The 295-nt window shown below is 33.2% G+C and overlaps 1 protein-coding gene across 1 annotated transcript in view; it reads right to left on the reverse strand.

Annotated features, from left to right (window-relative positions):
- Nucleotides 1-295, reverse strand: part of LOC119585612 — a 141,956-nt gene that overhangs the window by 84,710 nt on the left and 56,951 nt on the right. The gene's annotated exons all lie outside the window — the stretch shown is intronic.

The following is a 295-nucleotide window of genomic DNA, read 5'->3' on the forward strand; positions in this document are numbered from 1 at the left end:
AGGTTATTTCAACTCAGGTAATATAATATAAGCGATGCTTACAATCAATTCGCATAACGGCAGCCGCAGGTACTATCAGTGATAATTGTAATAGCTGTGATGATGACACTGATCTTATATACTGATAAAGTATCATAATTCAAGAAAGTAAAAACAACATCGAAAATTGCGTAAACGCACATAACGCCAGGAATAACAGTAATACAAGAGAAATATAACGAGGAAATTAACACTAACAGCGACTTTAGTAGATCTAGAAAAGACATGATTTTAAGAAGGATAATACCAGTGAAGA

Source organism: Penaeus monodon, chromosome 20, assembly GCF_015228065.2.
Source record: "Penaeus monodon isolate SGIC_2016 chromosome 20, NSTDA_Pmon_1, whole genome shotgun sequence".
Lineage (NCBI taxonomy): Eukaryota > Metazoa > Arthropoda > Malacostraca > Decapoda > Penaeidae > Penaeus > Penaeus monodon.